This window comes from Callithrix jacchus, chromosome 6, assembly GCF_049354715.1.
Source record: "Callithrix jacchus isolate 240 chromosome 6, calJac240_pri, whole genome shotgun sequence".
Lineage (NCBI taxonomy): Eukaryota > Metazoa > Chordata > Mammalia > Primates > Cebidae > Callithrix > Callithrix jacchus.
Window position 1 is genome coordinate 154,379,822 of NC_133507.1, and position 15,072 is coordinate 154,394,893.

The 15,072-nt window shown below is 48.6% G+C and overlaps 1 protein-coding gene across 1 annotated transcript in view; it reads right to left on the reverse strand.

Annotated features, from left to right (window-relative positions):
* Positions 1–14,871, reverse strand: part of LOC144576727 (ephexin-1-like) — a 73,954-nt gene extending 59,083 nt beyond the window's left edge. Inside the window, exon 1 of the mRNA XM_078328849.1 lies at positions 14,719–14,871. The gene's annotated coding sequence lies outside the window, so the exon portion shown is untranslated. The remainder of the gene's footprint in view (positions 1–14,718) is intronic.
* Positions 14,872–15,072: the final 201 nt, after the last annotated feature.

Below are 15,072 nucleotides of genomic sequence, written 5' to 3' on the forward strand. Positions count from 1 at the left end.
CAACCTCTGGCTTCTGGGTTCCAAGGATTCTTCTTTCTGCCTCAGCCTCATGAGTAGCTGGAATTACAGGCACCTGCCACCATACCCAGTTAATTTTTATATGCTGAGTAGAGGCAGAGTTTTGCCAGGTTACCAGGCTGGTCTCCAACTCCTGCCCTCAAGTGATTCACCCGCCTTGGCCTCCAAAATGCTGGGATTATAGGTGTGAGCCACCACCTACAGCCCATCTTCATCATTTTTTTTGTTTTGAGACCGAGTCTCACTCTATCACCAGGCTGGAGTGCAGTGGCGTGATCCCGACTCACTGCAACTTCCGTTTTCTGGTTTCAAGCAATTTTCCTGCCTCGGCTTCCTGAGTAGCTGCGACAATAGGCATGCCCCACCGTGTCTGACTAATTATACTTTTAGTAGAGACGGGGTTTTACCATGTTGGCCAGGATGGTCTTGATCTCTTGACCTCATGATCCACCCACCTCGGCCTCCCAAAGTGCTGGGGTTACAGGTGTGAGCCACCGCGCCTGGCCCATCTTCATCATTTTCAAGTGTGCAGTTCAGTGATAATAAGCATCTTTATATCCTCTTTCACTCATTCATCCCTGCTTCGCTTCCTGGCCTCCAGTAACCACCAATCTACTCTTCGACATTATGAAACCCACCTCCCTTTTTTTAGCTCCCACATATGAGTAAGAACACGAGATATTTGTCTTTCTGTGCTTGGTTTATCTCATTTGACATAACGGCCTCCAGTTCTAACCATGTTGCTGCCAAATCTCCTTTTTATTTATTCATTAATTTTTGGAGATGGGGGTCTTGCTGTTTTGCCCAGGCTGGATCTGAACTTACCATCCTCCCGCCTCAGCCTCCAGAGTAGCTGGGACTCCAGGACGCACCACCACACCTGGTTCATATATCCATTTTTAAACTCCTGAGCAACTTTGGGCCGGGTGCAGTGGCTCACACTTCGAATACCAGCACTTTGGGAGGCCAAGGTGGGAGGATTGCTGGAGCCTAGGAGTTTGGGATGAGCCTGGGCAAGATGGTGGGACTCCATCTCTATAGAAAAAAAAATAGGCTTGGCACGGTGGCTCAAGCCTGTAATCCCAGCACTTTGGGAGGCCTAGGCAGGCAGATCACCAGGTCAAGAGATCAAGACCATCCTGGCTAACATGGTGAAACCCCGTTTCTACTAAAAATACAAAAATTAGCTGGGTGTGGTGGTGTGCACGTGTAGTCCCAGCTACTGGGGAGGCTGAGACAGGAGAATTGCTTGAACATGGGAGGTGGAGGTTGCAGTGAGCCGAGATTGTGCCATTGTACTCCAGCCTGGTGCCTGGCAACAGAGCAGAGTGAGACTCTGTCTCAAAAAAAAAAAAAAATTAAACTCCTGGATGATTGGCTGTCAGAGCTTGTAGCTGTGGGAGACACGGTGCTGGTACATGAAGCTCCAGCCCAAAGCGAGGGCAACTGAGGCACAGTCAGCAGGTACAGGGTGCAGAAGTGAGGGACAAATTTACCTTGGGGCATGCAGTGGTTATCCAGACCCCCACCCTGATCTCTGTGGACCTCTGGGGTCATGGCTTTTTGGGTTGGGCCACCCCCTCCACCTTCCCTCTGCTCCACCTCCCCTGCACTCCACTTGTCCTGTCTGTTTATTATTATTATTATTTTTGAGATGGAGTCTCACTCTTGTCACCTAGCCTGTAGTGCAATGGAGTGATCTTAGCTCACTGCAACCTCCACCTCCTGGGTTCAACCAATTCTCCTGCCTCAGCCTCCCAAATAGTTGGGATGACAGGGGCCCATTACCATGCCAATTTTTGTATTTTTAATAGAGACGGGGGTTTCACTATGTTGACCAGGCTAGTCTTGAACTCCTGACCTCAAGTGATTCATCTGCCTCAGCCTCCCAAAGGGCTGGGATTACAGGTGTGAGCCAGTGCTTCCAGCCGGCCGGCAGCTCCCCTGTCCTTGCCCCCACTGGGCATGCCCCTTCCCTGCAGGGCTCCCTTCCTCTTGCTAAAACCCTGCTGTTCCTTCATCTGGAATGTGCTATCAGTGAACATATGCTATTTAAAGAATTCGTACCATTCAATTAGAGCGAGTATGAAGAAACTACTTCCTTATTTTCAAGGTTAGAGAGCCTCGCTTTGGAATACATCAAACCATACCCCTCAGGCTTCTCCTGCTCCTGGAAAATCATTAATAAGCCATGGAAGATGGTTGAATGATGCCCAGCACAGAGGCCTCCTCCTCCATGCAGGCCTCGCTGATCATCCATTCCTTTGAGGATGCCCACCCTCCTCATTCGAACATGTGATTGTTGTTTTTCCTCGTCCACAGGCAAAGTGAGTTGAGGCAGAAAGATTGAGAGATGGCCTCACCCAGGCTTCCAGGTCCTTAATCAACTGCCCGAGCTAGTTTCCCAGAAGCAGCCCATGAGGGTGCCCCAGCAAATGGCCCACTCAGTGCTCAGATCCTCTGTGGTCTCCCAGGGTGTTGGCTTCCAGGACGGCTGCCAAGCACAGGGAGCTCACCTGCCAGCGAGTTGCTCGTGGGAGTATGACTGAAGCCCTTGGCCTCCTGGAGCGGGTCCTCCAGTCTGGAGGCAGAATTCCACCCCCTGGTCTGACCTCTCTCAAGGTGGGGAGAGGTGGCCCCAGGCCAAGGTAAGGAGTTTCTCCTCAGGCCTAGCAGCCTCCAGAAGCCTCTGCCTCATCATGGTGCCAGAGGGGGCTTAGGGGGGGAGAGAAGGGGGTTCTGAAAAGAAGTGGCTCCTCCAGGCCGAGATGGAACCCCCTGCTCAGCTGGGCCACAGCGTCTGTCAACCTCAGGATCCTCTCACAGTTGTTGGGGTGCCAGGAGTGTCACGCTTTTTTCACGGACTGGGGCTTCTGGCCTGGCCTCAGGGGTGTGGGACCCAGCATTGCTTTGGCTTCTCCACCAGCCTTAGGGCCACCATTGTCCCATCTGTGTCCCCAGGCCCACTTCAAAGCCCATGCACACCTGATGCGCAGCAATGATCTATGAAGGAATAAAGGAATTTTTGCCATTGGGGTCATGCTAAGGGGTGACGTCAGAGCCTCAGAGCTGACGCCTTAACTGGGAGGGAATGGGCCCGTGCAGATGGGGGAAAGGGACATCATCTTGGGAGACGGGATGTCTGACTTGGTGCCGGTGGCTCGCCAGCTTCTTGGGACAAATAGCAGCTCCCATGTCCCTGGTAGAGCCAGCAGGCCTGGGTGGTTAGATTTGGTCTCTTCTGAGAGGCTCTGGGTGGCCCCACAACGTCTGGGCTATTTTGTTACTGGTGCAAGATTTGGGTCTCCCAAAGGCCAAGGGAAGTTCTTAAAGCAATGAAAAAAAAAAAAAAAAGAAAGAAAAGAAACAGAGTTTGGCAGTTGGCCCAGAGTGCAGCGGCATGATCATAGTTAACCACAGTCCTGAACTCCTGGATTCAAGTGGCCCTCCTGCCTCTGCCTCTGGAGTGGCTGAGACTACAACTGTGCGCCACCATGCTCAGCTCTTCTTAAAGCAATTTATCTTCCCCCGTCTCTAGCCTCATCTGCATCCCTAGTCCCAGTGGGGCAGAAAGCTGTGGAACGTTACTCACACTGTCATTGGTATCAACCCCTGGCTTTCCTGTGGGGAGCCCATCCCTGGGAGGTGTTGCCATGACAATCTGGGCTCCAGAAAGGGATGAGGGAGGAGAGGGCAGTGGAGAGAGGTGGTCTGTGGTCTCCCTTCATGGACCAGAAAGCTTGGCCACCAAGGGGACACTGGCTTCTACCTCCCCAAAGCTAAGCAGTGCCAAGGGGCAGCCTCAGAGATGGGCAAAGGGGAAGCCTAAGTGGTGTGTGAGAGAGAGAGAGAGAGAGAGAGAGAGAGACAGACAGACACAGACAGACAGACAGACAGATAGAAAGAGACAGACAGACAGACAGAGAGAGACAGAAGAGACAGAGAGCGAGACAGAAAGAGAGAGACAGAGAGAGAGTGGGTGGGGGGGGCAGGGAGGACAAAGACACATGGCAAGTGTCCCAACCGGAGCATTACCACCGAGGCCTTAGGGATTAGGGATTTGCCCAAAACGCAGAACTGCATTACCAATCAATGGAATATAGCTAAGCTAGCAGAGCCGTCACAAGCACAGGAATCTCCAGTCCCACTTCTACACAGCCAGAGACTGTGTGACTGTCCCAAATTTTAAATCAGGATAGAAAATAATCACCTACCGCTTTCACATCCAAGAAAACTGTGTCCCCACACATCTGAGCCACGCTAAGCTTTGGCTTGAGGCCAGCCAGGTGCACAACTCGGGAAGGCTCTGAGGGGTGGGGCCTTCTGTCTTCCTGAAAGGGGCCCCTGAACAGGCGGGGGCAGTGCTGGGGGGCTAAAGCACAGTGGGCTGTCACTTCACGGCTACGACTTCTGTTTTCCAAGTCACTTCCTGACCCTGAGATTGGAGACCTGGGCACTTCCGTTTACATCTACACTTATTATCAGGGCTGGCGTCATGGGTGTGGGCCTGTGCAGTCACAGAGCCCCATTCTTAGAAGGTCCCTGGCTTGCTTTAATGCTCTGCTGTTGTCGTTTTGAAAGTCTTATGATTTTAACAAGGGGCCCTGCATTTTTACTTGCACAGAGCCCTGCAATTATGCAGCCATTCCTGCTTTGGATCTCAGGTGCCCCGCAGCCATAATGACCAGGCCCTGGAAGGAGTCCTTACCCTGATTCCCAGATGGTGACAGTGAGTGCCAGGAGGGCCAGTGCTGAAGCCAAGACCAGGCGGGATCCCTGGGTGAAATCCAGGGCTGCTGTTTCTCTTAGGGGATGCTCCTCAGTGAACGGACAGGTGCCCATCTCCTCGCCTACCTGTCCCAGCAGTAACCTCTGTTCCATCTCTAGTTTTATCTCATTTTATTTATTAAAAAAACCACCAAAACCATTCACTCACCTGCCAGCAAGGAGCTTGTAAGGATTGGGCTTCCTTAGAGAGCTGTTCCTCTCTTGTCCTCTGTCATGTCCAGGCACCTGAGAGCAGGCTGGTGTGTCCCAGCTAAATCCACAGGCCCTTCACTCTGTCCCAGAGAGCCCGCAGTCAAAAACTTTGTCCTCTCCTGGAAAAGCCTCACTGGGAAGCATTCCTGACCTTCAGACCTGCCTCTGCCCATAGCTGGCCACCAGCCCATAGCAATCACTTCCGACCTGGCTGGGTGTTTACCTTCCTGGGGGTCATGGGCTGAGCCATGGTGGCAGCCACACACCTGACACAGAAGTATTGCAGGAGGAAAGGGCCATCTGAGGGCAAGGCTTGGCATGGCTGGAATAGCCCCACCTGCCCAGGGCAAGGCAATGCTGATTGTCACACCAAGAGGGGCCCAGGGTACACCTGGCCCACCAACCCCTGGCATTGGCCAGGCCAGCTGCACAGCCCTCAGATCTGAGATTTGGGAAAGGCTTCAGGGTCCTCCAGGGTTCTGGTCACTTCCTGCCATGGCCATCTGCCCTCAACTTGATCACCTCCAGGCATGGAGCACTCACTGCTTTGTAAAGGATCTTGCTCCGTTATTATTATTATTATTACTGCTGATACCTTCCTTTTATTCAGTGCTTACTACATGAACGGCACTGGGCTGAATACACTGCATAGTCTCTTTATGTAATCCTTGTGTTGTCACTATGAGCAGAGAATTATGACCATTTTAAAGATGCAGAAACAGAGGCTCAGGAAATGGATCGTCTTGCTCAAAGCCCCACAGCTAATAAGTTGGGCATCCAGGATTCAAACCCAAGCCAACTAGTATCAAAACCACTACCATCATTTGCCAAGTTTAATTGCTACATTTATCTTTATATAAAACTCAAATCAGTATTTCTTTTAGCTATCTGTTCTGGTGACGAATTAACTCAAAGTGTGTGGCTTGAAACAATGCCCATTTGTCATCTCAGTTTCTGTGCCTAGAAGTCTGGGCGCTGCTTGGCTGGGTTCTCTGCTCAGGGTTTCTCGCATGTTGCCCTCCAAGTGTTGGAGGGGCTGAGGCCTCATCTCATGGCACCACTGGGGAGGATCCACTTCCAAGCTGCTGGTGTTGGCAGGATTCAGCTCCTTAAGGCTGTGGGTTGGATGCCTCAGCCCCTCTCAGCTGTCAGCTGTGGCTGCTATCAGTCCTTTGCCATGTGGGCCTCTCAACCCTGGAAGTTTGCTTTATCAGAGAGGGCCATAGAGATAGTCTGGGAAGAGGGAGGTCACAGTCTTTCGTAATCTACTCAAAGATGTGGCATTCCATCACTGGCGTATTCTACTCATTAGAAGGAAGTCGTCAGGCACAGCCTATACTCAAAGGTAGGGGATTATACAGGGCACGATAGCAGGGGTGGGGATCCCTGAGGGTCATCTTTGAAAGCTCCCACAGCCATCTGATTGCTACAAAACATGGATTTCAGTTTTGTCTCTGAAAGGCAGACTGAAGTAGTCTCTCATTCATTCCCTCACCCATGCATCCATCCATCCATCCATCCATCCATCCATCCACCCACCTGCCACCCATCCATCTACCCATCCACCCATCCATCTATCTACCTATCTATCTATCCATCTACCCAACATCCACCCTCCACCCATCTATCCATTCATTCATCTATCCATCATCCACCCATCTACCCATTCATTCACCCATCCATCTATCCACCCATCCACTCACCCACTCACCATCCATCCATCCATCCACCCATCCATCCACCCGCCATCCATCCATCTACCCATCCATCCATCCATCCACCCACCATGCATCCATCTATCCATCCATCCATCCACCCATCCATCCACCCACCACCATCCATCCATCCACCCATCCATCCATCCATCCATCCACCCTCCATCCATCCATCTACCCATCCATCCATCCACCCATTCATCCACGCACCATCCATCCACCATCCATCCATCCATCCATCCATCCACTCTTTTCCTCATTCATTCAACAACAATTTGAGCAGGGCACTATAAACCAGACCCCACATTAGTCTCAAGAGATACCAGAATAAGTGCATTAATTCCCTCTTTCCCCTCACTATCCCCTGCCACCAAAGCCTCCCAGCAGAGCCTTCCTGCATGCTGAGGTTGGTGAGGTATCTGCTGAGTGCTCTGTCTTCTGAGAACATCGGCCATTTCCTGCAACCCATTGTCAGATGTGACATTTATGAGACCCTCATCCTTCTGCTCACTCGCTTCCATTATTTCACATGTTAAAAAAATATATTTTAAGCCATTCCTAAATGTAAGTGTTGGTAGCTGATGTGTATTTGTGTGTGTGTGTGTGTGTGTGCGTGCGTGTGCATGTGTGTGTGTGTGTGTGTGTGTGTGTGTGTAGGGTCAGATCTGAGTGGGATAGTGGGGCGGAGCAGGGACCTCCTGGGTGGGCAGGTCCAGCAAGGGGCACAGGTGGAGGCCTGAGCCCTGGACCCACCTTCCTGTGGACCTGTCTCCCCACCCCAGCTTTCCAGGCCCAGGTCTGAGGCCGTGAACTAGTGAGAAGGGGTCAGTGGGGTGGTGTCTTCAGGTGCCCAGCGGGATGACTTTGCAAATTAAAATAAGTCTTTCACACAGGAGGCCATTTCTTTCCTCCTGAGCAGCTAGGACCAGCAGGTACTGCACTGGGCCCTGGGGCTGCAATTGGGTGGCTTTCTAAAGTGAATCTAATTTCCTTTTTTGTCCTCTGCTCTGTCTCACTGCCTCAGAATAGGCCCCCATCAACTCCTACCCGACAATTGCAATGTCCTTTAAATGGGTCTCTTGGCTTCAGTCTCTCCCAATTGCTTCCAGCCCTCAGCACCCCATCCCACTCAGTATCTATGTGAATCTGCTGACACAGATCTGATCTTGTCACTTTCTTGCTCAAAAACATTTTATGTAACCTATGTTAACAGTTATATGAGTGTTCTTCCAGAAAAGTTCTATCTATACATAATCTCTCCCTCCCTGCCTCTCTCTCTGCCTTGCATGTGCATGCACACGCGCGCGCACACACACACACACACACACACACACACACACACACACACCCCGACCTATATCCTGTTTTACTTAGGCAGGATCTCAACATGTATGTTCTGTTCTGTGTTACTGTCTTGGTGGTTTTCCAATTTAGCACACTTTAAAGTTCTTCACTGTTTTTAATGGCTGTCAGCTGTTCTGCTGTAGAAATATTCTGGGATGGTACTGAGAAATCCCTTTCGGGGAGGGAGCGGAGGGAAAAAAAAGAAATCCCTTTCAAGATCTGGGGTGTCCTTGGCCAGGAGCTTTTGTGATGCTTTTCTGAGTGACAGTTTTGATAGATCATTAATGAGCTTAATAGTCATAAGCCAATTGTTTCAAAGGGATTTTCATAATTATGCATTGGCAGGAATTGAATAATTAATATAAGAGTTTAATTCATTATAAGACTGTCTCTTAAGATGATAAAATACCTCATGTTAAATTTGCTTTAAGGGATGGGAAGAGGAGACAAATCTAAATGTTTTAATTTTTAATGTTTTGGTATTTGAAAAAGTAAAATTTCACTATATAAAGATGATGGATCAGGCCTGGTCAAGAAAAAGCTGAACAGAAACAGGAATATTTAACTAAACATCTACTGAGCACTTGTGAACCAGGCACTGTTCTAAGTGCTTTACAAAGATTAGCGTGTTTAATCATCCCTACAGTCTTAGGATGAGGAAGCCAGATCTATAGGGGTTAGTAGCTTTCCCAAGATCACATAAATTTTCTGGAACATACAGAAATGCTGGATGTATATTTTTTGTAATGTAAATATGCAGTTTGGTTCAAAACAAGAAAGGTATATGTTCAGTGCCACAAATGAATAGATAATTCAATAAGTCTATATTTACCTTGGCGAGCTGAGTACTTTAGGGGCTACTGCATACATTCCTTATGGTGTTTGTTTTAAAATAATGGTTATGGGGAAATAAGAATCAAAGCCTCTCAACTTGAACACAGCAGGAAGCTTGAAGAGGTTGATCAGAGGTAAAAAATGTCCCAGGCCATGGTTAGAAATAGAATTACCCATAAGAAACTGGAGAACAAGCTGGATCCACACATGGGATCTAACTTTTAGCCACTCATGATGTACAAAAATCCAAAGGTGGAAACAGGGAAAACAAATTAAGAATTTGTGACCCCTTAAGAATTGTGCAGGAGCAACTACAGGGAGGTCTCCACAATCTGGGCCACTGGCAAAAACAATTCCACCATCACACTGAAAGGATAATTCCCATTGAAGGTGAGCTCACAGACAAAAATTATAAAACATACTGGTCTTAAAGACCAATATGAAGAATATAAATTATTTAAAATGATAATTGCAAATTATAAATTCTTTGAGAAAGTCCAACGTAAAGAAAGACATCCCACAAAAACGGAAGAATTGACACACAAGAAAATAGAAATCATAAAATAATGTAAAAAAGGACTTTAAAACCCAAGTATGTGTTTCATTTCAGTAGTGGATGTGTAATATAATTACCTCCTTAGGATTTCAAAGTATAACAATTAAGTCTCTCTGGGCCTCAGTCAGATAATAACAAGTTTTAGCAAACTTGGCATCCATAAGTACTTGACCTTGGATGGAGAGAAAAGTTAGAAATGCTTGTGTGTGAAGGAGGTAGGTGTTTTAGTTTGCTAGGGCTGCTATAACGAATTACCACAGACTGAGAGGCTTAAGCCACAGAAACTTCTCACCGTTCTGGCGGCTGGAAGTTCAAGATCAAGGTGTCAGCAGGTTTGTTTTTCAGAGGCCTCTTTCCTTGGCTTGCACATGGCGACCTTCTCTCTGTGTCCTGTCTTTCCTCTGTGTGTGTACACGTTTGTGTCCCAATTTTCTCTTCTTATAAGGACAACAGTCTTATTGGATTAGGGCCCACCCATATGACCACATTTTACTTTAATTATCTCTTTAAAAGCCCTATCAGTCAGGTACGGTGCCTCATGCCCATAATCCCAGCACTTTGGGAGGCTGAGGCAGGTGGATGACCTGAGGTCAGGAGTTCAAGACCAGCCTGACCAACATGATGAAACCCTGTCTCTACTAAGTATACAAAATTAGCTGGATGTGGTGGCACATGCCTGTAATCCCAGCTACTCAGGAGGCTGAGGCTGGAAAATTGCTTGAACCCTGGAGGTGGAGGTTGCAGTGAGCTGAGATTGCACCATTGCACTCCAGCCTGGGCAACAGAGTCAGACTCTGTCTCAAAATAAATAAATAAATAAATAAATAAATAAATAAATAAAGGCCCTATCTTCAAATACAGTCACATTCTAAAGTACTGGGGCGGGGAGGGGGGGTGTGAAGATTTCAGCGTATGAATTTTGAGCTTACATAATTCAGCCCATAGCATCTCAAATGCCTTTGTTTCTGCTTTTAAATCCCAATCAACCCATCACTCATCGTGTGACCTTGGAATAGTTATAATCACATTTTGCTTCATTGTCTGCTTTGCAAAATTGGGATGATAAATAGTACCTGTTTCACAGAGTTGCTGTTAGAATTAAATCAATTAATATATGTAAAACCCTTAAACATAGATACACTTAAAGCACTTAAAGAGATAAAAAGGATACAATCTATCAAATAAGGAAAGAAAATTATTTTTTAAAGTAGAAATAGAAATAAAAAATATTGATTTAGGCTGGGCACAGTGGCTCACACCTGTAATTTGGGAGGTCGAGAAGGGAGGATTACTTGAGGTCAGTACTTCAAAATCAGCCTGGCCAACATGGTGAAACCCTGTCTGTACTAAAAATACAAAAAAAAATTAGCTGGTGTATTAGCATGGCGAAACCCCATCTCTACTAAAACTACAAAATTTAGCTGGGTGCAGTGGCAGGTACCTGTAATTCCAGCTACTTGGGAGGCTGAGGCAGGAGAATCACTTGAACCCAGGAGGTGGAGGTTGCAATAAGGCAAGATTGTGCCACTGCACGCCAGCCTGGGCGACAGAGCAAGACCCTGTCTCAAATAGAGCTTACGTATATATATCTCCTGGGTTCAAGCGATATAGATTTTAAAAATCTTAAATAGAGATGACTTTAGATTCAGTGAGCTTTAGTGATTTGGAAGAGGTATCTGAGAAAATCACCCAAAATGAAACACCAGGCGGTAAAGAGATAAAAATATTAAAGAAGCAAAAACAGCTACCCTCCTGAGTAGCTGGGATTACAGGCACCCGCCACACCCAGCTCATTTTTGTAGTTTTAGTAGAGATGGGGTTTCAGCATGTTGGCCAGGCTGGTCTTGAACTCTTGACCATGATCCACCCACCTCAGCTTCCCAAAGTGATGGGATTACAGGTGTGAACCATGGTGCCCGGCCTCAAGCATGCCGAATCAAGCTTCTTTGTACAAGCCCTTCAGGTCTTTTTGAAATCGTATGTTTCCACTAAGTGACCTGGCCAGGTTAGAGTTAATGGGCACCCTTAAACCACATTTTAAAGCCTTTCACTATATTACTCACCAGTACTTTTAAAATAATGACTTTTATTTATTTCTTATTTTTGATTTTTGAGGCAAGGTCTCACTCTGTCACCCAGGCTGGAGTGCAGTGACACCATCTCGGCTCACTGCAATCTCTGCCTTCCGGATTCAAGTGATTATCATGCCTCAGCCTCCTGAGTAGCTGGGACTACAGGTGTGTGCTGCCACACCTGGCTAATTTTTGTGTTTTTTAGTAGAGGCGGGGTTTCACCATGTTGGCCAGGCTGGTCTCAAACTCCTGACCTCAAGTGATCCACCCATCTTAGCCTCCCAAAGCACTGAGATTACAGGCGTGAGCCACCGCGTGGAGCCTAGTCCTTTACGTTTCACCCATCTTTAGAACACCTCTTCTGTGGCTGCACCTAAAGGCATCAATGTTAAGGTGATTCCCCTGAACTCCTGTGGGGTATGAGCCTGGCTGGGCAGTCTGGGTTTGCTGAGGACCCCCAATATGGGCTGGTCTTTGGGAGGGACTTGAAAATCCTAAGGTCAGACTTACATGACCATCTGTCTCAGAACTGGGGAGAGGGTAGACCAGAACAGGAGCAAGAGGACCCAGAACAGGCCATCCAGGGTGTCCCTCCGACCTGGGGGTAGTCAGGGAGAGCTGACCTTCCAGGAAAAGTGGACCGAGGTGTGGACGCACTTGGCCCTGAGCCATGGGAACTGTCGAGAGCTGAGCAGCCAACCATAGACCCGGTGAAAGGACTTTCTCCAGGGGAGGGGAGGGGAACAACGGACAGGGACCTCCCGCATCCCTGGCTCAAGACTAAGACAAAAAGTCCACCCTGAGCTAAATGTGACAGCTTTTCAGTTTTTCCAGCTTCTGCAGCCTCACCCACACTGTCTGGTGGCGACCTGCAGTGAGGTGGTTTATACGTTCTGGCTGCATATGTATATGCAAATGAGCGGTCCTTCTGTAGAGAAGCTCATGGCCCAGGGAGCCTTGGCATGATTATGGTGCATACAGAGGGAAAGGATTCACTGCCAGGTGCCAACATCCGATGGGTCCCTTCCAGGCCAGACACTGGGTAGAGAGATTCGTATCTGCCCTCTGTGGAAAGGTAACATTCACCCATTCACTAATGAGTGTTTATCGGGCCACAGTGACAGTGATGTACCAGAAACGGTTCTAGATACTAGGTTGCAGGAGCAAACAAGGCATTCGGAATCACTGCTCTCACACAGCTTAGAGTCTATTATGATGTGTGTGTGTGTGCGCACGCGCGCGCGCGTGCGCACCTGTGTGTATATATATATATTTTTTCTTTGAGACAGACTCTCACTCTGTCACCCAGGCTGGAGCACAGTGGTGTGATCTCGACTCACTACAACCTCCACCTCCCAGGTTCAAGCGATTCTCCTGCCTCAGCCTCCCAATACCTGGGACTGCAGGCGCACACCACCACATCTGGCTAACTTTTGTACTTTTAGTAGAGATTAGGTTTTACCATATTGGCCAGGCTGGTCTCGAATTCCTGACCTCATGATCTGCTCACCTTAGCCTCCCAAAGTGCTGGAATTACAGGTGTGAGCCACCGCACCCGGCCCTATAGTGAGATTTTTAGCTTTATTTTTAAGAGGAGGAGATCCCAAGAGGCCAAAAAAAGTGTCCCCACTCACCTATGAAGTCTGTGGTCAAAGCAGAAGAGCAGCTGTGTCCTGCCTGGCCCCCCGCCCCTGAGCTTCCCGGACTCTCCCAGGCCCCCGGGAAATCCATCCTGCTGGGCACACATTCTCACATTTTGCTCAGCCCATCCTTTTGAAGCGCAAACTTGACTGAAACTGCTCACGGCTCAGGCTCTGATTCAGGCCTGACAGTGTGGAGAGCTGGACAGACTTCCTCCTGACTAATGAGCTCTATCGACCTAATTGGGCCAGGGATGGGCTTATATGCTGCCATCATTCCTGGAATGTGCTTGGTCAGATGAGTGGGAGGTAGATATTGGGGACTCCCTGAGGTGTATATAGGTCATGAGGAGACTCGAGGAGAAGCCAGGGAATGCCGGAGCCAGCCACGGCACTTCTAGAAGCACGCCCCGACTTCACAACCAGGCCCATCCATCTGGCAGGAGACGCTCCTGGAGGTACGGCTTAGATTTAGAGAAATCAACTCACGTGTTCCTTTGTGGACATAAACAAGAGTTGTTGCTCCTGCTGGTAATTCTGAAGTGGGTGCGATGCTTGGAAATGCCTTGACAAGAGCCATTTTAAAGAGCATGCCAGTTGGGGACCCTCCACGCCCACTGGGATTGGACCCCACTTGGTTCTTGAGATGGTCATGTTGAAGGGGACCATGTGCAGAAGGCTCAGTTTAGCTGATTCCCTGACTCTGCCCTAAAGTCACTGCTGGTCCAAACTCCCAAGAGGAGGTCCCACAATCCCCCAGCATGGGGTTGACACCACGCCTGTCAGTTTGGCCTGGGAATTCCAGCAAAGCCTGGGGTCAAGTGGACTTGTGGAAGCCACTGGAAACGGTTTTTGCTTGGGGAAAGAGGCTGACCATGCATGGGGCTTGCTGCCTCCAGGGTTACTCTGTGTTAGCTGAACGGAGGCACGCAGCTCCCTGCTGTTGGAGAGATGGCGTTAGTCCGATGTGGGAGCCAGCAGGTCAAGTCCCACTCCAAACCCAGCCAAGAACAAACAAAGGCTCTTCCTCCAGGATAAGCTGCCCACGGCCCCACGGCCCCACTCCCAACTGTTGACTCTGTGTGGTTGTTGTGGAATCCTGAAAAACTAGTTCAGGCCGTGATGGGAAGTGGGGGTCAGACATGTCTCCCACCTTACTCCTTTTGAAATTCATATACAGCTGACAAGCACTAACATTAAAACAAATCTCTCTCTTTTTTTTTTTTTTTGAGGTGGAGTCTTGCTCTGTCACCCAGACTCGAGTGCTCACTGCAACCTCCGCCTCCCAGGTTCAAGCGATTCTCCTACCTCAGCTTCCCGAGCAGCTGGGATTACAGACACGTGCCACCATGCCCAGCTAATTTTTGTATTTTTAGTAGAGATGAGGTTTCTCCAAGTTGTCCATGCTGGTCTTGAACTCCTGACCTCAGGTGATCCATACGCCTCAGCCTTCCAAAGTGTTGGGATTACAGGCATGAGCCATTGCACCCAGCTAAAATACATCTTAAGACTAATGAAACAGACTTTGTATAGCAATATGACACTAAATTCCAACCTACCTGCAGCAGTGTCACAGGCCTTGGAAGAAATGAAAGTATTTCACCCTCCACAATGTATTTCTTTGACGTATTTTGAAATGGTCCTGCAAAGCTGTCTCCACATTCTGTAGAGAATTCCCTTCCCTTTCCAGGTCCTTTCCTGATCCGGGAGAGAATTCTCCGAGACTCTGGTACCTTTTTAGGTCTGCGGAGTGCTCTGAAGCCTGCCCCCTGGAGGCCTCACTGCATGATGAAACCTTGGTCTCCACAATGGCTCATCTTAACCCAGACATTCCTTTCTATTGATTGCAGGTCTTTAGATAAACTCTTTTTGACCAACTGCCAGTCAGAATATTTTTGGAATCTACCTGTGAT